Here is a 25,913-nt window from a genome sequence, read left to right as displayed (position 1 = left end):
TTTGAAAACATCAGATGTACTTATAAACTAATAGTCTTAACAACACTGTTAAATACATCATAAATACTCCACAAATTCTCAAAGATGAATGTACTCTGGTCATATCCTTTAAGAAAAACCATTAAGTAAATTCATTCTTTTTTAAACTCAATACTGAATACTACAGAACATTTAAATAAATAAAAGTACAAGAATAAAAAATACACAGAATCTGTTTCTTAAAATTGTTTTTCAAGAGTAAAACCAAAGGGAAAAGATTTCTCAAATTATTATGTTCCCTGGTTACTCTGCATCCTGTTTAACTCAGCAGCGGAGATGAGTCTACTTCTAGAAAAGCAGAATTCCAGACAAAGGAAAAAAGGTCAAGTGTTTCACTAGAGGTTATTTGGGTGGTAGTACTCAAACCTCTAGTTCATGGATACACATGCATGTATTTGCGTATTTTTTCTATGTCAGGTTCTCATTTCCACAATTTTTATTATCAAAGGATTACTAAGACTAGTGCCTAAGAATCTAAACCAGGAATATTAAGTTATGGATCTGTGTGCCCATTTGATCATGTTTTAAGTTGATCAAATGCAACAAGAGATTTTTATGGTAAGATCCACGGATACAGAAATGTGTTTCTATTCCCATTTCTAACATCCCATTCATATCCTAAAACCAAAAACACAAATAAAAACTACATCTGGTTGGAGTGCAAGCAAATCTGTCAATTTTATTTCTAACTGTACATTATAAAGTTTCAGCAATCTATGCAAATTGTGTTGGGAAGAAGTATAGCAAGATGAGAAAGGCAGACTGTACTGACAATTATGAGACGCACATTTCAAATGGTCTAGAAACAGAAACAAAGGTTTTGAAGTTCCTGGAATTTGCTGGGAACCAGGCGAAAATCAATTCATAATTGGAATCAAGCTTTCAGTTCTCTTGCTTTTATGTCCTGGTCATTAGAACTCCACCTTTAGTGGAAGAAGGCTGAGGGGACAGAAGATAAATACTTGACAAAGCAGTGCCACTCATTCAGACTGTGTTCGGTATTCTACCCAGGAATTATTTAAGAGGGCATGATGGGGGGAGAACACAACAGAAAGCATAAAAGCCACAAGATGTTTCTACTGACCTTCTTAATCAGTCCTCTACCTGCTCACCCTATTCTACAGGCCACTCACATTATACTTAACTCATATAACATAATCCATTGGTCCATAAAAAAAGATGGCATCAGTATGGCTTATCAAATGTGAGATCATACTAACTAGACAACAAAGGAGATAACTTACCTCAGACTAGGAAATTCAGAACCCTACCCTAGAATTTTCTCTTTGTTATTACCCCATAAAACTAAAATAGTCCCTACACTTAATTCAATTTAGTTGCAACCACCGTTATGTCTAATATGCTTTTATTCCCCACCTTTCTTTGAAGCATTTTAAGGACAGTTTCACTAGATGGCAGCAATGAGCTAACAATTTTTTTTTTTAAAGATGGCAATCTTCCTGAGTCCAAAGATTTCCTATTTCACACTTTCACAATTTCTTACAGTTTCTCAGTACCTTTTATTTATTTTTTTTGTTGTTGGTTTTTTTTTTTTTTTTTTTTTTTTGTCTTTTTGCTATTTCTTTGGGCCGCTCCCGCGGCATATGGAGGTTCCCAGGCTAGGTGTCGAATCTGAGCTGTAGCCACCGGCCTACACCAGAGCCACAGCAACGCAGGATCTGAGCCGCGTCTGCAACCTACACCACAGCTCACGGCAATGCCAGATCGTCAACCCACCGAGCAAGCGCAGGGACCAAACCCGCAACCTCATGGTTCCTAGTCGGATTCGTTAACCACTGCGCCACGACGGGAACTCCCTCTCAGTACCTTTTAGATACTGTAAATAAATTTCTCTGCCTACTTAGAGAAACAGCACCTGGTCTAAACTGTTTTCCTACTGCTCACATATCTGCAAACAGGTGGCCAGTGTTATGACCAGCCCTCTCTGGATTTTGCACCTGTAGACCCAATTAACCACGTATCAAAAATATTCAGGGGAAATAAAGTTCTGGAAAGTTGCAAAACATAAAACCTGAATTTGCTGCACACCATTTACATAAAATTTACATTGTATTCACAATTATTTACCTTAGGTATTATAAGTGATCTAGAAATGATTTAAAGTTCATGATAGGATATACATAGGTTATTCGCAAATGTCTCACCATTTTATATAAGAGACGTTAGCACCCTCAGATTTTTATATCTGCCAGGGTTCTGGAAGCAACTCCCCTAGGATACCAAGGGACTGTAATTTACTCCACCCCCAAAGCTAATTACTCATCAAAACACAGTCATGATGTCAAGGTAAAGAGTATCATGTAAAGACCACCATGTCCAAGAATTAAAACTGAGTATATTCAAGATATAAATAATAATGGAAATGTGTGATTCAATAAATACCACATAGCCATCTAGAAAAAAATTGGGGGCTAATACCATTCTATATGCCAAAAGAAATTATAGATAAATCAAAATTTAAATGTAAAATTACATACGCAATTGTCAAAACCCACATAATATGAAACTCAACAATCCTCAAGAAGTATGAGTAACAGGAAAAAAATACATCAATTAAAAAAAAAAACAGTGAATGTGAAAAATTTTATTCATATTTTAAGAAAAGCATAGTGAAAAAAACCTCAAGACCACTTTTTATGATTTGACCCCTAGCCTGGGAACAACATGGGTGTGGCCCTAAAAGACAAAAAAAAAAAAAAAAAAAAAGCAAGAATGGACAGGTGTGCGTGTGTAGCAAAATCACTTTGTTACAGAGAAAGTATAACAACATTTTAAGTCAACTATCCTTCAATGAAACTTTTTTTTTTTTTTTGTCTTTTTGCCATTTCTTGGGCCGCTCCCGCAGCATATGGAGTTTCCCAGGCTAGGGGTCTAATCGGAGCTGTAGCTGCCAGCCTATGCCAGAGCCACAGCAACTCGGGATCCGAGCCGCGTCTGCAACCTACACCACAGCTCACGGCAACGCCGGACCGTTAACCCACTGAGCAAGGGCAGGGATCGAACCCGCAACCTCATGGTTCCTAGTCGGATTCGTTAACCACTGCGCCACGAAGGGAACTCCAGTGAAACTTTTTTAAAAAATGAAAAAATAACTGATTCAGACAACTGTCAATGTACACCAAAAGCACTGGGCGAATGCTTCTTGGGCAGGAAAGAGTTTACTTACATGGTTTCAAAGTATTAACCCAACAGATTGCTCACTGATTATAAAAGAGAAAAACTACTTAACGACAGATACATGGGTCACCACTTAAACCAAGTGATCTGACATTATATGCTTCCTGACTTGACAAAATAAGATACACCACCTACACGATATTCTCGGTAAAATATTTGACTTGAATCTATACAACAGGGAAATAATGAGACAATTTCAAGATTGTGGGGGACATTATACTGGTTGGGTGGAACTCCTCAAAGAGCGGTTGACCTTTTCTAGATTAGGAAAGCAATGTATGAATTTTGAAATCTAGATTGGGGAGGAGACAGTTTCTGTGAAAACTAGAGAATTCTAATGTGGACTACATGTGAGTTAATATTAAATTAATGTCTTTTAATTGCTTTGATAACTACTTTGATGATATAGATTATCTTTATTCTTAGGATATGCAGCTGTACTGAAATTCCCATGTGAAGTATCATGCCTGTAACTTTAAAATCATTTGGGAGGAAAAAAGACATATAGAGAGCAAGCATGGTAATTTAGACAGCTGTTACCAGAACAAGAATAGGGAGGCTGAAACAAGGAGCTCTGGTTGTGGCGCTGTGGAAATGAATCCATAAGGGATCTGGTTCGATCCCTGGCCTCACTCAGTGGGTCAGGGATCCGGCATTGCTTGAGCTGTGGATTAGGTCACAGTTGCAGCTCAGATCTCAAGATGCTGTGGCTGTGGCCAGCAGCTATAGCTCTCCGATTCAACCTGTAGCCTGGGAACTTTCATATGCCATGTTGCGACGACCCCCTCCCCCCAAATTAAATAAAACTAAATAAAAATAAGGTATAGGTACATCTATTGCTATCAGACTGGAGAAGAATGGATCAAAACAACAAAATATTAATAGTGGTCATCTTTGAGTGCTGATGCTGTAAACATTTTCTTTATCTGCATGTTTCCTTCTAAGTTTCCTTTTCTTTTTTTTTATCTTTTTGCCATTTTCTTGGGCTGCTCCCGTGGCATATGGAGGTTCCCAGGCTAGGAGTGAATCGGAGCTGTAGCTGCTGGCCTACGCCAGAGCCACAGCAACACCAGATCCAAGCTGCATCTGCGACCTACACCACAGCTCATGGCAACGCCAGATCCTTAACCCACTGAGCAAGGCCAGCAATCGAACCCGCAACCTCATGGTTCCTAGTTGGATTCGTTAACTACTGAGCCACGACAGGAACTCCCTAAGTTTCCTTTAATACGCATTTTATAAGAAAAAGATTATTCCTATCAAAGTATAAATGGGTAAGGAAATGCAACAGAAAATTTAAAAAAGAAGTTCCTTAAGGAAACACTCACAGAATCTCAATGAGGGAAAGAACCAATCGTAAAGTTCAATGCCCTCAAGCTCTTCCAAGGATGTTAAAATTCCCTTGTAACACCTTCGTCAACAGTCAAGTTTCTTAAATTGTCACCAAAATCAACTGGAAAGATTCACAATTCTGAAACTAAGTTCCTCCCTTAGATCTTCTCTTTAATGTCCATTCATCAGCAACTAAATTATTTTTTCTTTTACTTTGACTTAAAACATCCTTCTCAAACTGTTCCCTAACCTGACCATGTTCTGTAAAAATAAGATACAACTTAACCTATCAATGTCCCTTTGAACACACCAGTCCAAATTTGGTTACTCTTTCAAGAGTGGAACACATTCTGGATGCTATCCAGATACTACTATACTTGCTAAAGCTGGCATTGTCAACACATACAAAATTCATTGTTAAGTGCAGGGCTTTACAGTTCATATACTATTTCACACTCATTTTTAATTTACAGTCTCTGATTCTAGCCTGAAGAAAATTTCAGACTTTGAATCTTGTAGTAACAATCCCTCCCAGTACTGTGAGCAGTCTCACTCATGTCATTTTTAAAAATTTATTAAGATTAACACAAATTTCCTTTAACAGTGAGTTTTTTTCATGGTATATATCAGCTTTGAAACAATGATACTAAGATCATCTCAACTGAGAAGCCTTTCTGCCTATGTCCTGTACACTGAAAAGCTCTACCCTGATTTAGTTTTGAAAGGACCCTTAATGACTTAGCTTAGATAAAGCCTAATAAAAAAGTTTTTTTTGGAGTTCCAGTCGTGCAGCAGAAACAAAACCGACTAGGAACCATGAGGTTGCAGGTTCAATCCCTGGCTTTGCTATGAGCTGTGGTGTAGGTCAGACACAGCTCAGATCTGATGTGGCTGTGGCTGTGGCGTAGGCCGGCAGCTGCAGCTCCAATGTGACCCCTAGCCTGAGAACCTCCATATGCCGGCAACGCGGCCCCCCAAAAAAAGCAAAAAAAAAAAAAAAAAAAATTAATCGAAAGGGTAGATTACAAAGATACCTATCGCGTATCAAGCCATGTCCACATTTAAAACAGCAACTACCCTTAAGGTGAGATCATCCTAAAAAGTACACAAACATACCCCCAAATCCCCATACCATAAACAAAAATCTTATGTGTACAGGCGTTCCTATCATGGGGCAGTGGATACAAATGCAACTAGGAACCATGAAGTTGTGGGTTTGATCCCTGGCCTCACCCAGAGGGTCAAGGATCCAGTGTTTTCAGAGCTGTGGCATAGGCCAGCAGCTACAGCTCTGATTAGACCTCTAGCCTGGGAACCTCCATGTGCCCAGGGTACAGCCCTAAAAAAAGACAAAAAGACCAAAACAACAACAATAACAACAACAAAAAACCCCAACAATAATAATAAAGCCCTTATGTGTGCAATACATATTACTTGTCCACACACTGTATATAAGAATGTATGAAAATAATAAACATCCCAATGATTAAGAGCTCAGAGGCCTCACGGTCAGCCTCGATTCATCTGTTTCAATTTCAAAGTCAACCACTTGAGCAGCATACTTCCCTTTGGAGTGCCAATCCCTCAAACACCAGATTCTTCAATCATAAAATGGGTATCACTGATAGTACTTGTCTCATAGGATAGGTATGAGGTGTAAATGAAGTAAGGTACGGTAAACATAGAACATGGTACCTAGCACACAGCAAGTATAGATGATGCAGCTGTTGCTACTATTTCATCATTTACTATTATTGGTAAATACCAATAAAAAAATGGGACAAGGACACAAAAGGTGATTGGAACAACAACAAAAAATCATCACCACATAATGGAGATAAAAGATTAAACCAAATACCATACTTTACCTACTAAACGAGTAACATTTAAAATAGAAATGGAAATGGTCACTTCATACATTGCTTGTCACAGTATGAAATGGCAATTACATTTTCAAAGGACAACCAGACTATTTTAATAAAAGCCTTAAGGATTTTTTACTTATTTTTTTTTAGGGCTGCACCCACAGCATATGGAAATTCCCAGGCTAGGGGTCTAATCAGGGCTGTACTTGCCGGCCTACACCACAGCTCATGGCAACACTGGATCCTTAACCCACTGAGCAAGGTCAGGGATCGAACCTGCATCCTCATGGATGCTAGCCAGATTCCTTAACCTCTAAGCCACAAAGGGGGAACTCATTTTTATTTTTTTAAATGGCCACACCTGTGGCATATGGAAGTTCCCAGGCTTCAGGCCAAATCTGAGCTGCAGCTGAGGCCTACCTAAACCATAGGCCTGGCAAGACAGGTCCAAGCCACACCTGCAACCTGCACTACAGCTTGCTGCAATGTCGTATCTTTAACCCACTGAACCATAATGGGAACTCCCAATAATCTCACTTTTAAGAACTTATTTGAGAGTTCCCATCGTGGCTCATCAGTAATGAACCCAACTAGTTCATGAGGATGTGGGTTCAATCCCTGGCCTTGATCACTGAGTGAAGGATCCAGCATTACCATGAGCTATATTGTAGGTCAAAGATGATGCCTGGTGTGGCTGCGGCTGTGACACAGGTCAGCAGCTGTAGCTCCCATTTGACCCCTAGCATGGCAACTTCCCTATGCTGCACATATGGCCCTAAAACACAAAAACAAAAACAAAACAACAACCACAAACTCAGAGGGAACAAGGATGCAGACATATTAAGTGAAAAATTAGAAACCAAGTGCATTATGTGAGACTAATATTTAAAAACTAAACCAAGAGATGTTCAAGATTAAAGTAAAAAACTTTAAAAAAAAGGAGATGTTCAAGATAAACATAATATACAAGTTATCCAGAAGATTACATATATGCTAGTGTTCAACAAGTTAGGATGTGGTAAGATTGTGAACTTTGAAAATATTCTTTTCCCCATCTCTTTTCTCTTTTTACTCCTGCACCTGTGGTATGTGGAAGTTCCCTGGCTAGGGGTTGAATCAAAGCTGTAGCTGCAAGCCTCGGCCACAGCCACAGCAATACGAGATCCCAGCCGCATCTGTAACACACATCACAGCTTGTAACAATGCCAGATCCTTAATCCACTAAGCAAGGCCAGGGATCGAACCCACATCCTCAAGGACACTATGTCAGGTTCTTAACCCACTGAGCCACAATGGGAACTCCTCTTTCATTTTTTTGACTACACCTGTGGCTTGCCAAAGTTCCTGGCTCTGGGATCCAACCCAAGCCACTACAGTGACAACACCAGACTCAATACTGATCTCTGAGCTACAAGAGACCTCTCGCAGTCTTTCTTTAATATCTTCTGAGTTTCATAATTTTTTCATTCTGCAAAGAGTTTCAAGCTACCCTGGAATTTAATGATTATGATCAGAGAAGCTTTTCTATTAAGTCCTAAACAGAATTAGAAAAGCTGGGTGCTTCCTTTCCTCCAGAGCAATTCAGAACTACATAAAATCAAAGAATTGGGCCTAAGACAAAAAACTTTCACTGGATATTGCATTCCATAATTTGGGGCCTCTCACTTGATGGCAGTCCCAACAGATATGGATATTTCTCTCCATATCCACAACCTTCTAATCAGCAGTGCCATCAAGTTTTTTTTTAAACTGAAGTATAGGTGATTTACAATATTTCATTAATTTCACTTATACAGCATAGTGATTTAGGGTTTTTCTTTTTTGGTATATTCTATTTTGGGGTTGTTACAAGATATTGGGTATAATTCCCTGTGCTATACAATAAACTCTTGTTGCTTACCTATAACAGTAGTTTCTATCTGTTAATACCATACTCCCTAATTTGTTCCTCCCACAATTAAATGTTAGGTCACCTCTGAGTATCATATTTAAGGGGGAAAAAAAGACAGATTTTAGAACCCATCACATTCTAGAGCAATTTCTATATAGTAGAACTCCTAAACAACATCTATGTACTCTGTGACCATTTTAAGCCATTTGAAAAAAAAGAGGTTTCTGAATCTGTAAGTATCAAACAAGCATTAGAAATACATAAGAGAATGCTTTTCATAGGAAAATTAACATTTCAAAATCACTTCAGCAAGGTGAATAAATCTTAACTGGGAACTAAAACATCAAGGGCACATGCAATACATAAAACTACTGAACAAACAAAAAATACATTAAAGACTTCTCTCCTTTTTTTTTTGTCTTTTGTCATTTTACGGCCAAACCCTCGGCATATGAAGGTTCCCAGGCTAGGGGTCTAATCAGAGCTATTGGGGCCGGTCTACGCCATAGCCACAGCCACGCCAGATCTTTAACCCACTGAGCAAGGCCAAGGATCAAAGCTGCAACCTCATGGTTCCTACTCGGATTCTGCTGCGCCACGAAAGGAATAACAACTCCTAAAGACTTATTTCTATTTTTTTTTTTTTTTTTTTTGTCTTTTTGCTATTTCTTGGGCCGCTCCTGCGGCATATGGAGGTTCCCAGGCTAGGGGTCAAATTGGAGCTGTAGCTGCCAGCCTACACCAGAGCCACAGCAACGTGGGATCCGAGCCGCGTCTGCGACCTACACCACAAACGCCGGATCGTTAACCCACTGAGCAAGGGCAGGGATCGAACCCGCAACCTCATGGTTCCTAGTCGGATTCGTTAACCACTGCGCCACCACGGGAACTCCCTAAAGACTTATTTCTAATATAACTGAATGAGTGTATAAGCTCTTGGTCAGGAGAAGGGTATATTTAGAGATTCATGCTTAAGAATGCAAATGTAGGGCTTTGTCTTATATCAGCAATTTCCTTTTAGTAGTTCAGCAAAAATCACTGAAAAAAAGCAAACATGGCCATTTAAGTACAATAGAAATTCATTATTCTGTGTGCTTAAAAGTTGGGGAAAGGAGAAAATGGTCATATAACTAAATTACAGTCAGTGAGCCACCTTGATCTACAAAACTGTTTTAAAACATGAATCTTTTCAGCTATCATTTATCACCAAGAGATAAATATAGATTGGTCACATTATACCAGACATGCAATTTGCCTAAGAGCTCAGAAAATTCAAAACTCACACAAACAGCATGTATTTCTGATTACTAGCTTAAGTAGCACCACTGTTTAGCCAGCCTGCCTGATGAAAACTACATGACTCTTAAGTCAATGTGAAATTTAGCGAGAGTCATTAGTTGAAATTTTGCACACAAAATGGTCATTTTTTTTATACTCCATTATTTCAAATTAACATAAAATGACTCAGCTTTGCTTCCCAGACATCAAAAACACTCTTGCCAGAAATCTACCAAAATTTCTAATTCCCGAGCAAGCAATAAAAAGGAGTGAAAGTGGTTGAGACCAGCACATCTCTCTAATGTGCCCATCACAGTTCTAGGATAAGGTATAAAATTCTGTATTTCTAAGAAACTTCCAGATGATGACGATAACAATATGCTGTTCTGGAGCGCAGACCATATTCTGAATAGCAAGGGTTAACAATATTTAATAAGACTTCATTTCTTTATTATCTTGTAGAATGCTTCAGTTTTTCAAACTGAGCACTGGGTTTCAACAAATACACTTTTTTAAAAGTCTACCACCATCTGGAGTTCCCATCGTGGCGCAGTGGTTAACGAATTCGACTAGGAACCATGAGGTTGTGGGTTCGGTCCCTGGCCTTGCTCAGTGGGTTAACAATCCAGCGTTGCCGTGAGCTGTGGCTACAGCTCCGATTCGACCCCTAGCCTGGGAACCTCCATATGCCGCGGGAGCGGCCCAAAGAAATAGCAAAAAGACAAAAAAAAACAAAACAAAACAAACAAAAAAAAACAAACTCTACCACCATCCCCTGGAGACACGTGTTAGGGAAAAATCAAGATTTTTCAGATTTTACGAAGATAATACTGTGTTTTTGCTATATAACACTCAGTGGGATCTAGGCAAGCATCAAGCTATCAAATAAACACATTAATATTTCTACAGTACGAGTTCCCGTCGTGGCTCAACAGAAATGAATCTGACTAGCATCCATGAGGACGCAGGTTCAATCCCTGGCCTCGCTCAGTAGGTTAAGGATCCAGTGTTGCCATGGCTATGGCATAAGCTGGCAATTACAGCTCCAATTCGACCCCTAGCCTGGGAACTTCCATATGCTGAGGGTGCGGCCCTAACATAAAAAAATTAATTAAAAAAATGTAGCAGAATCTCATTTTCTGTTATCCTGAAAACTCAATTTTATCATACATGAGAATAACCATACCAAGATTTTATCTCAAAAATTTTTTTACACTTATTTCTAAGTTCTAATAAATAGAACTTCCCAAATCTAAGAAGGACTACACAAAACAGTATGTAAGCAAAAACCCACAACCCGCATTACCGTTCCCATAGAAATAAAACACTACTAAGAGAATGCCTTATTCAGTCCTCAGAACAGTATTATAGGGTCCTAAAATATATTCAATTTATTCAATGTTTTCGTGTGATGACTGTTTTCTTAAAGCCCCTATCTTCTAAAAAACATACTGATATATCTATAGAAGAAATATAGTAAGTATTCATTTACTTCAAAATAACATGAGGGGAAGGGTGTAGATGCAGATACAGATGAAATAAGATTACCCAAAAATTATTAAAGCTGCATAAATTTATGAATTTATGAATACTGACCATACTATTTTCTCTTTTGCATGTTTGAAATTTTTTCGCAATAAAATTAAGAGAGCACTGAATAGGAGTTCCCTTTGTGGCTCAGCAGTTAACAAACCCAACAAGGATCCATGAAGACGCAGGTTCAATCCCTGGCCTCACTCAGTAGGTTAAGGATCCCGTGTTACCGTGAGCTGTGGGGTGGGTCAAAAATGCGGCTCGGATCTGCCATGGCTATGTCTGTGGAGTAGGCTAGCAGCTGTAGCTCTGAATGGATCCCTAGCCTGGGAATCTCCCTCCATATGCTGTGGGTGTGACCCTAAAAAGCAAAAGCAAAAAAAAAAAAAAAAAAAAAAAAAAAAAGGCACCGAATATATGCATATACATGGGAATAAACATTATCTATGCATCTCAAACTATACACAGAAAAATAGTCAACCTGGCAGCAATTTTTCACTCAGAAAAACTATTAACACTATAACATTCTTACTCTTCAATTTATGAACACTTAATTTAAATGTCAAACCTTAAAACATAGGCAATAAATCCAAGTAATTCACAAAACTAAAAGTTAATTATTAGTGGTCACTTGTATTTCCAGTAAGTAAATTGGCTTTTTGTGTCTGTGTCTTTTTAGAGCCGTGACTGTAGCATATGGAGGTTCCCAGGCTAGAAGTAAATCAGAGTTGTAGCCACCAGCCTACGCCATTAACAAGCCTACGCCATTAACACAGCAGATCCAAGCCCCCCGTCTGTCACCACCACAGCTCATGGCAACACTGGATCCTTAACCCAAGCGATGTCAGGGATCAAACCTGTGTCAGGTTAATTTCCTCTGAGCCACGACTGGAACTCCTTTTTGGAGAGCAAACTAGATTTAAAAAAAAATTGGGGGAGTGGGCTTTTAGGGCCACAGGTGTGGCAAATGGAAGCTTTCAGGCTAGGGGTCAAATCAGAGCTGCCAGCCACAGCTCATGACATTGCCGAATCCCCGACTCACTCAGTGAGACCAGGGATCAAACCCTTGTCCTCATGAATACTGGTCAGATTTGCTTCCACTGCACCACAACAGGAACTCCTGAAAAGCTTTTAAAACATAAATGCCCTTGAACAATTATACTTCTGGAGCTTAATTCCAAGGGTATTTACAAAATCTTAATTGTAACATCATTCAATTGTTAATAAAAACTGTTTATAGAAGGGGAAATTGGGGAGTTCCTGTCATGGTGCAGAGGAAAGGAATCCGACTAGTAACCAGAGGTTGTAGGTTTGATCTCTGCCCTCACTCAGTGGGTTAAGGTGTTGCCGTGAGCTATGGTGTGGGTCACAGATGCAGCTTGGATATGGCACTGCTGTGGCTGTGGTGAAGGCCTGCAGTTACAGCTCCAATTAGACCCCTAGCCTGGGAACCTCCATGTGCTGCAGATGTGGTCCAAAAAGACTAAAGACAAAAGACAAAAAAATAAATAAATAAAGGGGGGGGGATTTGGGAGGGGGGCCTAATGGCCCAACAATAGAGTACTGGTTAAGTAAAATATTGCAGAAGTATGCCATGTAATACAAAGCAGCTATTACAATTTTTAAGAGATCTGCATTTAATAACATCCTACATTAATCTTATATTCATGTTGAAGAAAAAACTACTACTTAAATGTATGTGCTGGATGTATGACATGACTTTTCTGAAAAGCCTACATTTGCTGAGGTTCCCACAGAAGCGCAACATGATCTGCAGCCTCTTGGGAATGCTGGGACACAGGATGGATCCCTGGCCCGGCACAGTGGGTTAAGGATCCAATGTTGCCGAAGCTGCAGCGCAGGCCACAAATGTGGCTCAGATCTGATCCCTGGCCTGGGAACTCCACACACTCCGGGACAGCCAAAAAAAAAAAAAAAAAAAACAAACAAACCTGGAAGGCCACACGAAACCCTTTACTTTGGATGGTTAAGTATGTCTTTTTGGAGGGGCCTGCTTTGCATTTTCTAAATGTTATATGAGCATGCATTGCTTATTTGTACTAAAGGTAAAATAAAATGGAGCTACCTTCTCTTAAAAAAAATCTACATCAATCTTAAAGTCATAGTATTCCTCTTTTTTTGACCACACCTATGGCATGTGGAGGTTCCCAGACAGACTGAACCCCAAGCCACAGCAGTGACAAGGCCAAGTCCCCAACTGCTAGGGCACCATGGAACTCCTAGTATTCCTTTTTTTTTTTGGTCTCTTTTTGTCTTCTCAGGGCTACACCTGCGGCATATGGAGGTTACCAGGCTAAGGGTCTAATTTGAGCTGTAGCTGCCAGCCTACACCACAGCCACAGCAACACCAGGTCTGAGCTGTGTCTGTGACCCACAACACAGCTCATGGCAACATCAGATCCTTAACCCACTGAACAACACCAGGGATTAAACCCGAAACCTCATGGTTCCTGGTCGAATTTATTTCCGCTGCACCATTATGGGAACTCCTAGTATTCTCTTTTTAATTTTAGTAAAACTACATTTCAAACAGCACAAACAGCTGTGTAACTCCAAAATAAAGAAGTCAACAAACTTGCAAGAACAAGAGAAAATTTTCCTTTGGAAAAGCACATTTAACTACCTCAATTTTAGCCATGTTTTCTTAAAGTTAAAACAAAACCATTTATGTCACAATAACTATAATTAAAGCATTAATATAAGGAATTACAGCACATTATAAATGGCTACATCATTTTCAGAATACAGAATTTTATTGAGAGCTGAGGGAAAAATTTAACATGTATTCTATTATTCTTAAATGTCATTCCAGACTAGTTAGAAAAGCCTAAGACTGGTTCAATGAACTTCCAGGGAGTTATATGAATTCGAAAACTCAAAAGCCATATATTAATCTAAATGGGAAACAGGATGAGTATTTCAGACAGGAAAAACTGGAATCAGATCCAGTAGGAGAAAAAACTCATGGGACCTCTAATCTGCCATGGCTACCTCTCAAAAATAGCTATGAATTCTCCCTGGATAATAAATTTTTTAAGTTCTTTCAAATTGTGACTACAGCCCTATTACAGGCAACAAGCAGCCTATGCCCTCAAATGCTAACATAATTCATTCCATCACAACCAATCCTATTTTAAAGCTGTTTTTTACAACTTAACTACAAAAACTGCTTCCTTAACTCCTTCTACACAGGCTATAGTTATTTATACCCAGACACAGAATCTTAAGAGTTAAATATACCTACAATAAGGAGTCTCAGGTTTTAAAATCAGAAGCAAACTAATATGGTGTTGCTCACTACTAACAGTTTTCAATCTCACAAAGCAAAAATTTCCTTCTAACCCTCCTAAATCCCCCTGGCCCAGTCCAGAAGTAACCAATGCTATTTCACATGTATCTTTCTAGACATTTCTCCATAGTAGAAAATAAATTTCTGTAACATATGAGCTGGTGAAAAGTGCTAAAGAGTATTTAGAAGATTGAGGGAAAACAGCACTGAGGTGGTGGCTTCTGATTAAGAACCTAATGAAATGAGGAATCTAACCTTCTGAATATCTAATAGAAGAAAATTCCAAGGAAAGGTAAGGAGACCAGTGGGATGCTATTAACTATGGAGGAGGGGCACAACAGATCATTTAGGGTGTCTTGTAAATCACAGTAAAGTTTCAACTTTAAGGCTGAAATAGGCAGCTGTTGCATTTCAAGCAGGTAATACTTTCAAGCATTACTTTTGTGTGTGTGCACACTTTAAAGGGCCACACATGTGGCCTATGTTAGTTCCCAGGCTGGGGGTCTAATCAGGGCGGCAGCTTCCACCCTACACCACAACAACGCCAGATCCAGGCTGTACTGCTACCTACACCACAGCTCCCGGCAATGCCTGATCCTTAACCCGCTAAGCAAGGCCAGGGATTGCACCTGCATCCTCATGGATACTAGTTGGGTTCGTTACCACCAAGCCACAACAGGAACTCCTTCAAGCATTACATTTTAATAGAATCCATCTAGCTACCACACGGTGGTATGAAGAGGCAAAAGAAACATAAATCTACGACAAAAATGCACAAGAGACAAATGATGGCTTAGGACTGGATCAAATGATAGAAGAATCAATTACCAATTCTTGTTATATTTTAAAGGCAGAGATGACAGGATTTTCTACAATATCAGAGGTGAACTATGTGAGGAAAAAAGTTAAGGATGACTGACCAAAGTCTGGACTGACACGAAAACTGCATTTTTCACTAACTGAAATGGGCAACACTGAAGGAAGGTTTGAGGGAAGCATAGCAGGAGCCTAGGAGCCCAGAAGCCCAATTTTCCACTTTTAAATTGATATACTTATTTAACAGTCAAGCAAACTGTCGGGTAGGTAACTGGAGAGCTAAGTACATCATTCAGAAGAGAAGTCCAGACTGGTGATAAACGTGTGGGAATCATCCATCGGCTTATAGACAGTACCTAAAATCATGCAACTGAAAAGACCTAGGAAGTGTGAGTAGAAAAGAGAAGTGGAAGAACTTAACCACTGGGCACTCCAGCTGAGCGGGAGAAAAATCAGCAGAAAGAGAACAAGCTATTTTAAATGGAAGCTATTTTAAAATGTTTCAAGGAAGAAAAATGGCTAGAATGGTTAAATTAAACCCATTAAGTCAAGTGTGTTATGGACTGAAAAAGGACCACTAGACTTAAGTAACACATCCCTTGAGGCTGGGGGGGGGGGGGTTGTTTTGCTTTTTAGGGCTTCATGTGTGGCATATGAAAGTTCCCAGGCTAGGGGTCAAATGGGAGCTACAGCTGCTGGCCTACACCACAGCCACAGCCACGCCTGAGTTATGCCTGAGACCTACACCACAGCTCATGGCAAGGCTGGATCCTTAACCCACTGAGCGAGGCCAGGGATTGAACTCACATCCTCATGGTTTCTAGTTGTGTTACCACTGAGCCACAAGCGGAACTCCTGGGTTCTGTATTTTTAAAAACTATAAATAATACATTTTTTCCCCTCTACTGAAACTGTTTTAAATGAATTTACTTCCCTAAAAGAATGCTGTCTGTCACATCCAAAGATTCTGCAAAATTATACAAAACTACATCTACCTAAATAATTTATTACCTTGGATACTTCCTCATGCTATATAAACTCTTTGTGAATTGAACAACAAAATACGTAACAATGACATTTAGCTTAAAACCTGTTAAAAACAAAATCCCAAGGTATTTTTTTGGTACTGTAACAAAATTAAAGATTTGTTTTACTAGAGTACTTTCCATGTCAAGTACAGTCAGTCTAATATGGTTAAGAATTGAAATCTGGGAGTTCCGGTTGTGGCTCAGTGGTAACAAACCCGACTAGCATTCATGAGGACATGGGTTCAATCCCTGGCCTCTTTGCTCAGTGGGTTAAGAATCTGGCGTTGCCATGAGCTGTTACGTAGGTTGCAGACCTACGTAACAGCCTGGGAACTTCCATATGCTGCAAGGGTGGCCCTGGGCGGGTGGGGGGAAAAAAAGCCAAGAACTGAAATCTCCAGGTTAATTGCCTTATTTGTTAGGTATGTCTAATTTGGGGCAAATTATTTATTTATATATTTTCTTTCTTTTGGCCACCCCGCAGCATACAGAATTCCAGGCCAGGCATCAGATCCAAGGGGCAGTTGCAACCTAAGCCACAACCTAAGCCTAACTAGTAACTTTCTAAAGCCAGCCTATCTATCCTCTTTAAACTCATCACCTTTGCTTATACACCCAAAGAAAACTCATTTGAAAAACCAGGGCAAATGCCCTTAGGCCTACTTTCTTCTAAGAAATAAACAGACAGGAGTTCCTGTGGTGGCTCAGTGGATTAAGAACCAGATTACTATCCATGAGGATGGAGGTTCGATCCCTGGCCTTGCTCAGTGGATTAAGGATCTGGTGTTGCTACAGAGGTGGCATAGGCCAGCAGCTGCAGCTCAGATTAAAAAAAGAACAATAGGAGTTCCCATCGTGGCACAGTGGTTAATGAATCCGACTAGGAACCATGAGGTTTCGGGTTCGGTCCCTGCCCTTGCTCAGTGGGTTAACGATCTGGCGTTGCCGTGAGCTGTGGTGCAGGTTGCAGACGCGGCTCGGATCCCGCATTGCTGTGGCTCTGGCGTAGGCCAGTGGCTACAGCTCCGATTAGACCCCCTAGCCTGGGAACCTCCATATGCCACGGGAGCGGCCCAAAGAAATAGCAAAAAGACAAAAAAAAAAAAAAAAAAAAAAGAACAATAGTGGCCTACTGTAACAGGTCTTCTAACCAATTTAGTCTTACTTGTACTTAGTCCTCATTACTAACATTCCCCACAAAACAGCCAGATGTAAATTCCAAAAATATCGATCTGATCTTTCCAATCTGCAAGGTCCTTCAACAGATTCCCAGTGTGCCCAAAATAATCTAGATCTTAAACATGGGCCTATAAGGATCTGTATATTTTGCTTGGTACTTACCTGCCTATCTTTCCAACTTCACTTCTTATTCTATGCACTCATGGTGACTCTCCTCCAGTAAAATTTTGCTCTGAGGCCAAGTTCCTTCCCCCTACTATACGTGATTTCAGGTATGAAAATCCACTTACAGACCTCAATTTCAGCATCACTTCCCTTAAGTTCACTTTGCTGGCAGCACCCTCCCAACCTCCACATTCTAAGTTTGGTTCCCTTAACTATCCCTCACTCTGTTCCTTCATGGATGTAGACTATGAAAGTGCTACTCACTTTTCTTCTATCAATGGTCTATAATACTCATAAGGGCAGGAGACAGTATGCTTTGTTCATCTGTCTATGCCCAAGTCTAATGGTGATTTTCAGAATATGCACTGAAATGTTTAATGAACAAAAACATCTCTAACTTGAAACCCAGAAATCATGCAAAATTCCTCACTCATTATCACAGCCACCACCAAATTCCCCTAAATTTACCTCCTCCTAATCCCAATACCACGGCTCTTGGCCAGGCCAGGTCATTATTCTCCCTTCTATTTTAGTATATTCCTTATTCATCACCTACTTTCAGTCTCATTCTCCTCTATGCCATTTTCACATTGTGATCAAAATGACATTTCTAAAAATGAAAATCTGATGTCACTCTCCAATTTAGAATCTTTCAATAGTTCACCATTGGTTCCTGGATAAAATACAAACTCTTTGGCATGGCATTAAATTTTTTTTACAATCTGGCCTTACCTCTTGAGATTCGGTTCAGCTCCCTTAAAAGCATTTCCTGATGTCTTAAAAGAGCCAATTAGGTACCCATTTTTGCATGGTTGACAGACTGCCTACCTCTACATTATCTCATTCTCAAAAGGCTGAGTCTCTGAAGAACTATAATACTTTTTCACATACTCAAAACCAGAAAAACATGACCCATAAAATAAACTGAATCTATAAGTGAACAGGTGTCACAAAATGACAGAAACAGGTAAAAACAGCTTTCATACAATAGAGGGCATCAATAAAACTTGGATCTATAACAGAAAATTTTCCCATTCCTCAGATAACCTCAAAACATTCTACTTAACTTTCACCCATTGTTTTCCTTTGAGGCTGCCGTAAGTATTCACTAGATTTTACTTTCAGTACGACTAAAGGAAAGGGTCAAGTATATGATTTACACTAGTACCATGGCACTAAACATACCTTTAAAAAAATCATTTTACTTCTCCTCCCTGCCCTACCTCAGCTCAAAATCTATTAAAGCAACTGTAAAGTTAGTTATCCAAACATTCCACTACTGTCGGTAAAATACTACAGGTTGCTAATATTCTTAACTCTTTGGCTATCCACATCCTTACTAATCTTTTTTCTTGTGAAAGACCAGATTCACTCCTTTTTATCCTTGGGGACATAGTGGATTCTCTAATACCTAGCTAAGCCACAAGTAATCACTGAAAAAGAGGTCAACAGCTCTTTTCTGATTTGGATACAGAGATGATACAGATTTTTCTTTCTACATTAAAAAGCCTACTTATCCTCTTCTTTTTAAAAAACCTCCCAGTGACGTAGCATTTCAGTATCACAGGGTGTTTCTTGTGGTTTATGTTTAGTAACAGTCTAAATAGAACACAATCCAAAACTGTTGTCACAGACTCAAGGAAAGTTCTAAATGACAGAAAATTTTTATTAATTTGCAAGTCTAAGAAAAAGGACCACCTAATGTGTCGTGTCTTGTTGCTAATCATTAAAACAAACCATTTTCATTCTAAAGTATACATAAACTTCTGCTGCTCTTTCCAATTATGAAAACTCAAGCAAGCCCAAGTTTGATACTCATAATTCCATTCATTTATAAAATCTGAAGTGGTCTTCCTTGGGAAATGTCTCTTGAGATACACACACAAACCCTTCACCTACACCACATCAACTAAACTCAAACAGGCGTTATTTCCTAGTCTTTGCAATGAAACCAAGTGGACCTCACACCTCTTACCATCACCCAGGAAGGGTGTGCATCTGTTCCGAAGGCCCCCCTGGCTCCAGATCATCCTGGCTGCTGCTGCTCCAGGCTGGGCATCCATGTTGCTGCAGCTTGTGGTTTGTGAGGGGCAGTGTACAGGAAAAGCAGGATGGGATTTCAAGGGAAACAGGAGGGAGATGGCTTTCTGGGAAAATGCCATCACCATCATAGGTGTTAAGTAGTACCACACACATTTTATTGCAGCACAGTTTAAAAATTTAACAAATGAAAGATTAAAAATAAAAAAAAATAAAAATAAAAAAATTAAAAATACAGACGTCCAGAGATGCTCTAAAACAGTTAAGTTAAAGATCAGGAAAAATAAGGTCACAGACTTAACAGCCAGCAAAATTTCTTTCAAGCGTGGGGAAGGGGATGAGGGCAAGGGGAGGTTGGGAGAGAAAAGGTTTATGTGATCAATCCACTTAAAAATGCTAATGCCTTCACTTTCTCTCCCAAGATGCAAAACTCCAAAGTCAATCAGGAGGCCGGAGAAATTCTTATCAACATTCAGAAAAACTCAAGATTTTAATCCGGTTAAAAATCATCAGTGTCATTATCATCATCATCATCACCATCATTAAGTATAATAAATAATAATAATAGTAACTAGTAACAACAATAAAAAGGAAATCAGCGGAAAGTCAGGAAAAATGTAAAAAAAAAATTGGAATAACTTACTGTAGCTGAAGATCAAAAAAATCTCACTGTAAAAAAACAAAAATAAAAATAGCCCAGATTAGAAAAACGGGAGGTGCAAAAATGTCAAGTCAGTAAAGTTCATTTCTTTTTCTTTCCAAAAGCAGTTTCCACAAAAACCGCAAGGGTAAAGTTCTCAGTAGCAGACAAGCAAAGCCCTTTCCACATCATCAATCAATCTAAAAAATACACGAGGAAGTAGAGAGGTCAGTTTATGAGAGGCTAAAAGGCTCCTCCTCCTCTAACCCAACTGCTGCAGAAAAAAATAGAAATTTAAAAATTACATCTTAAATCCAAGTCCCGTTTTTGGAAACAATTAAAAAAAAAACACCTGTAAATTTGCTGTAGTGCACACCAAGTTGCATCATTATGTTTAAAATGTCTTTATAAAATCATTTTTGGAATGGGAATGTGTGTGTTCTGGAAGGTTGGGGAAGGGAGGTTAAAAATCAAAGCTGAGCTCCAGTGAGTAGGGATGGGGTTCGCCTTGCTGCCCTGTGAAAGGAGAAGGGACAGTTTGAGTCAGAGTTCCTCAGAAATGTTGTGCCCTTAACCCCCAAGACAGAAACATCTGTCCATTGCATCTAGTACATTTTGGTAAAGCATAACATCCCATTGGGATGGAGGAGAGCCTCTGTAGAATAATCACCTCTACCAGTGATGGTCTTCACAATTCTTCAACGTCAGTTGATGACTAAAATTAACTAAATATGAACCTGTATTTCCTTAAGGGTTTCAAAAGAAAGGTAAAAAAAAGTCCACAGTCATCTTGATATTCGGCAATTTGAGCAAAGAAAATACGGAAAAACCAAGCCAACAGAGATGAAGTGAGCAGATGTCAAACATCAAGATTATGAAGATAAACAGATTCCTGGGCTTTAAATTTTAGGTCCTCATAGCTTTTCCCATGATACAAACAGAAGTGGAATGCTCTACCCTGAAAGATACATACTAGAGATGACATCTACTCTCCAAATGAGTGATCAAATCACAAGACCTGATAGGTTCTATCAGGGGGAAAGATGATTTAAACAAAGAGTATATTAATCCACTCAACAACAGAATGAAAAACCACAAAAAAAGGAAAAAAGATTATGCCTACTGAGTATTTAATGTCATAAAACAGACAAAAATAAATTATGGTCCTTAAGAAATTTGTTTCTGCCCTCCCGCTGATGTGTTTTTGTTTCCGTTTTTGTCTTTAGGGCCACACCCGAGGCCCATGGAGGTTGCCAGGCTAGGGGTCCAATCGGAGCTGTAGCTGCCAGCCTAGCCAGAGCCACAGCAACAAGGGATCTGAGCGCAGTCTGTGACCTATACCAAAGCTCACGGCAATGCCGGATCCTTAACCCACTGAGCAAGGCTAGGGATCGAACTGTGTCCTCATGGATGCTATCGGGTTGTTAACCACTGAGCCACAACGGGAACTCCCCCACTGCTTATAAACTAGTACATACAGCTAAGTCCAAGACAGAAACACCCTATGACAGGCTGGTTGTTTCATCTGCTAAAACAAGATCTGCAATGAGATTGCAGGTTTTTGATCAAGAATGACTGCACTTGAATTTCAATTTTCAGGCATGAGATTTTATTCTCCTTTTCAAATGTCAGTAAGCTAAAAATTTCAAGCTGAGCTTTTAAACTTTTCCTTGAGTCAATTATGTATGAATGACTACAGCAACAGAACAGGTACACAATTACCAAAATTTTAATCCCCACCCCAATTTTTTTTTCTTTAGGGCCACACCCATGACACATGGAAGTTCCCAGGCTAGGGGTCTAACTGCAGCTACAGCTGATGGCCACAGCCACAACCAGGAAGGATCCAAGCCAGGTCTGTGACCCACACCAAAGCTCACAGCAATGCCAAATCCTTAACCCACTGAGCAAGGCCAGGGATTGAACCCACATCCTCATGGATATTAGTCGGGTTCCTTTCTGCTGTGCCACAACAGGAACTCCTAACCAAAAATTTTTAAGGTACATAGCAGACCAGTTTAGGGTTACATGTTACTTTTACACTAAGACTGATGTGTTAAATTGTACAAAGGTACTGACTATAGAAAAAGTTGTAGAAAATGTACATTATTTGAATGTTAGCTCCTTTGAGTCAGTGTTAAGGATGTTTCGTTATGGTAAAAAATTCAATTTTCTTCTGAACATAGCCTGAACCTAGTACTGGAAAATTTCAGCATATGGTAAGTAACTAAGCAGCTCGTCTACAAATTTTTTGCCCAAGTGTTACAAGACATAAGCTTAAAAAGGAGCATTATGAAAAGAAAGCACATCTTTCAAAGTCAAGAGGTTTACCTGTCTCCCAAGATGGTATGTTAAACTGATGAGCGACCACTTAAACAGCCAACCAACTTTTGACACCTAACTGTAATCTTTGCAATTAATAAACAGTATACCTAGTTTATACTTTGTCAAACCCCTGGGAAATCTGGATCCCTCTAAAGGGGTATCTCAAAGTGAGGGCTGTCAATCAACATCATGTGGCACTATTAGTGATTAGAGAATTGCAGTGGAAAACCCAGCAATCTGTTCTAACCAGCCCTCTGGCTGATTCTAATGTCTGCTCATGTTTAAGAGCCACTATATAGAATTTAATAAGGAATCTCTTTCCCCTAGTTAAGAGTGATATAAATAAATTTAAGAACATTATTACCTATCACAGTAAATGCTATACTATGAAACCCTACAGTTATCCTTTTTTCCTTTATAAACCCCAAATATCTAAAAGAATACAAGCATTATGCTACATCTAACAGTGCTGGTTCTTTATCATAGTCAATTCTCTAGTAAGTTGTGTACAAAACCTTAAGCTTCTCTGATCCCAATGAGAATGAGTACACATTAAATTTGAGCACGTAACATCCCCCAAAGACAATAATAAAATTATTTGAAGACTGAAATACTGTTACTAAGGTAGTTAATAGTAACTACTAATACACAAAAACTGCTTTCAGAAGTTCCTGTGTGGTGCATGGGGTTAAGGATCTGACATTACAACTGTGGCTCAGGTTCAATCCCTGGCCCAGGAATGCTGAGGGTATAGCCAAAAACAAAACTGCTTTCAACATTAAAACTATTTCTGTACATGTTTTAGCTTTCTGGCAACAAAATTAAAACATGTAAGAAATCTAAGCTCCCTCATAAGTGTAAAACTGAATTCCAGAAAGTTTAACTGATTTGCCTGAGAGGTAATAATGGGGGGAGGGGGAAATATCCAGTTCTCTTAACTCCTCCTAAGCCAAGGATCTTTCTACTGCTAACACTCCCCAGTTAAAGCCTCACAGTTAAAAAGATTAATCTTTAGTATTAGAATAACTAGCTACCTTGGAGTTTCTTGTTTCTAACAGCAGTTCCATTCATAATAACAAGGTCCCACACCATGTAAAACCCTCTGGAGACATAATCACGAAAAAGGTGTGTTTAAATTCTCTACCAAAGGAATAGCAAATACCATCAAGTTTTCCTGTGGCATAAGCACTGGGAAACACAAAAAGGTCAATTGCATCTTCCTTCTTAAATCTTCTTCAGCCAACATGAAAATGTTACTAATGCCTACCTACTTGAAATCAAATCTACAACTGTTTTAGATACTAATTCTGTGGCCAAATCATCCCGGATAGACATTAACTCAAAGGAACTGTTACCTTGGTACATGCTGATCTTAATGAACCCGTTATTTCTAACACCTCAAGGCAAGAAGTGTCCTTCAATTCCAATTCCTATGAATAATTATTCCTAAAAACTTATTTCTTACATTTCTATTTGCCAATAATATTTTTGAGGTATATAATTCCCTAAATTAACTAATCACTGCTTTTTTTTTTTTGGCCTCAACTGAGGCATGTGGAAGTTCCTAGGCCAGGTATTGAACCTACACCACAGCAGTGACTTATCTTTATCCCACTGAGCCACCAGCGAACTCCCCTTATGTCACTTCTGGCAGTTCTGCACTTAATTTTAGTTTTAAGTCCATGTAATAGTATAAATATTCAGGCTTTATCCAAAAAAAAAAAAAAAGCAAGCAACGTTTTTGATTCTTACTACAATTAGAACAGTTATCTACATGGTGAGGGAACAAGTACATAGCTATGTAAAATAAGAATACTTTCAGCGCCTATGAAGTATGTTTCCTAAGGGATGAATTTATTCTGCAGCACTGGTTTAAACTGTGCTAATACTAGCTTTTGTGAAAGCAACACGTTATGAAAAATAAAATCACCTAAATCTTACACAAGAATTAAAAAAAGGATCTGATATGCGAATGTGATACTACTAAAAAACCCACATAATTTTTGCAAGTTTAGGAAAAAACTTGAATGCTTCAGAACCTAGCAAATAATAAGCACTATAATACCTACTTAATAAAAAGCATACAGGCACGCATTTTTTTGGGTCAACGTTTGGATGATCTGTAAAATGCATGCCAGAATACCCTGAAAGTCAAACTTTATTGTCTTAGGAAGTTACAACAATAGTATATGTAATTCTCATAATTTAATATTTTTCCCAAGGGCAGTTTGGGAATTTCCAATTACCGCTAGTGGTTGCTGTAATTACGTTCTTGTAAAGATTCAAATACAGTATGTTAGTATCTACCACAAGAGGTAGGAAAAGCCATTTAATTTAACCTAGTGGCCAAATTCCTTACTACTCCTGCTACTGATTTAATACGACCCTGGCAATCCACACTCTCATGCTGCGGTTTCTATCTGAGAAAGACAGTAATACCTACCTCAAGCAAGCTCCACTAACTTATATATTTCAAGTGATTTGTAACCTGTAGATAAAAAGCCAGCTTTCATTATTACTGTTAATATGTAAATGAGATTACAATTTAAAAAATAGAATTGAAAATAACTACGTCGAAGTCCATCATTTGCTCAGGGAGGAGTGAAACAAAAACTAACCGGTAAAATATTAAACCTATTGTTATATTTATTACTATACCCTGTGGTACGCTCCAGAATTTAGAGGCTTGCGGTACAATAAATATCTGCTTGATAACCCTTCCCATCCCCCGCTCAATTTTTAAATTTACAGGAGACATCAACACAAGATGCCTTGAACTATACTAATGAGCATTTCGATCTTCCCTTTCATGATCTCTCTTAGAGACCTCATGGTCATAGAAAATGAAAGGACAGCAGCCGTTAACACAGGAGAGCGAGAAGAAGAAAAAGGACATTCTCCCTGCCGATCCTGGCCTAGAGGACATTAGGTTAAAAATCCACGCAAGGGCTGAGGCCTATAAAACTCTCTTGCATAAGATCTAATCCCCCCGTGCAAATAGAATAAACGGGGGCCTGCTTACTCTACCGAGAGGAGGGTTCCCCCGTCTTCTCCCACACCCCCTCGCGCTCCCCAAGGAACCCAGCGACTCCCCTGCTTCCACCCCCTCCACTTACCAGGAGGGGGGAGGGAGAAGAGATTCGATTCTGAATCTCCTACTCCCGGGTTCTACGTGGAGAAGCGGACTGCTGCTCGAGGTCGGCAACACCGCCGCAACCGCTCAGTCTTCGCCTCTTCACAAAATGGCCCCCGAGTCTCCTCTGCCGCCGAGGCG

The 25,913-nt window shown here is 39.3% G+C and overlaps 1 protein-coding gene across 50 annotated transcripts in view; it reads right to left on the bottom strand.

Annotated features, from left to right (window-relative positions):
- Positions 1 to 25,884, bottom strand: part of HNRNPC (heterogeneous nuclear ribonucleoprotein C) — a 57,185-nt gene extending 31,301 nt beyond the window's left edge. For 6 of the 50 annotated variants that reach the window (XM_021098230.2, XM_021098241.2, XM_021098248.2 and 3 more), the window contains exons 1-3: positions 25,756 to 25,883; positions 25,083 to 25,127; positions 20,318 to 20,343 (exon numbers count right to left, since the gene is read on the bottom strand). The gene's annotated coding sequence lies outside the window, so the exon portion shown is untranslated. 50 annotated transcript variants of the gene reach the window in all.
- Positions 25,885 to 25,913: the final 29 nt, after the last annotated feature.

The sequence above is a fragment of the Sus scrofa genome, chromosome 7 (genome assembly GCF_054392235.1).
Source record: "Sus scrofa isolate SSC_HxYL_T2T_F1_AM1 chromosome 7, Sscrofa_HxYL_maternal_Yorkshire_Landrace_v2.0, whole genome shotgun sequence".
NCBI classification, from domain to species: Eukaryota; Metazoa; Chordata; class Mammalia; order Artiodactyla; family Suidae; genus Sus; species Sus scrofa.
Note: the sequence above shows the minus strand (reverse complement) of the source record. Positions and strands in the feature narration are given on the sequence as shown.